Source organism: Pteropus vampyrus, unplaced genomic scaffold, assembly GCF_000151845.1.
Source record: "Pteropus vampyrus isolate Shadow unplaced genomic scaffold, Pvam_2.0 Scaffold318, whole genome shotgun sequence".
NCBI classification, from domain to species: Eukaryota; Metazoa; Chordata; class Mammalia; order Chiroptera; family Pteropodidae; genus Pteropus; species Pteropus vampyrus.
The window spans coordinates 2,162,047-2,163,124 of NW_011889099.1; positions in this window are offsets into that span (position 1 = coordinate 2,162,047).

A 1,078-nucleotide genomic window follows, 5' to 3' on the forward strand; every position below is an offset into this window, starting at 1 on the left:
TAGTTTGTAAATTGCCACATCACATCCTCACCAACACTTGTAATACCATTTGGATTTCTGTATGCTATATTAAAAAATAAGTTTACTGTTATGTTTTATATACAATGTTACATGTCAAATTTATTCAATTAAAAAGAGAAGAAAATATATCTTATGAGGGAATGGTGAAAGTGGGGGCACTTAAGTTACAAGAACAACAAAACTTGGTGTACTCAGTGGACTCTAGTGTCCATTGGTAGTAGCATTTTTTTCAGAGAAAAAAAATGAGAAGGAACCAAAAGAAATCACCTAGACCTACTCTAATCATCCCTGCTCCCCGCCTTAAACCAAATCAGGCCTAGGGAGAGAATCTGAGGACGTGATTTCCTTAGGTTATTAAGTCTGTTTCCAAGCTGGGAATAGCACCCAGGTATTCCTGATGTCTCATGTCTCAAGGTCTCATTTTCTCTTTTAATGCATCTCTTTATATGAATCTGCCTCTTTTCCTTTCTTCATGTTATTGTCTTTGTGTGAAGTATTCTTCAGTATATCTGGTGTTTTCAAGCTTTATTGAGATTTAATTGACATTGACATGGTGTAAGTATAAGGTGTACAATATGAAGATTTGATATGCACATGTATTGCAAGACGACTACCACAATAAAGTTAGTAAACACCTCTATCACCTCAGAAAGTTACCTCTGTGTGTGTGTGTGTGTGTGTGTGGTGAGAACTTTTAGATCTACTCTCTTAGCAAATTAAAAGTATACATTATTGTTAAATATAGTCACCATGTTTTACCTTAGATCTCAAGAATTTATTCATCTTGTAACTGGAAGTTTATACCCTTCGATCACCTTCACCCATCCTCCCAATGCCCCCGGCAACTACCAATCCACTATCTATTTCTATGAGCTTGATTTTATTTTAGATTCCACATATAAATGAGAACATACGGTATTTGTCTTTCTCTGTCTGACTGATTTCACTTAGCATAATATCCTCAACGTCCATCCATATTGTCACAATTGGCAGGATTTACTTCTTTTTTTGGCTGAATAACATTTCATTATATTATATATACATAGTGTGTGTGTGT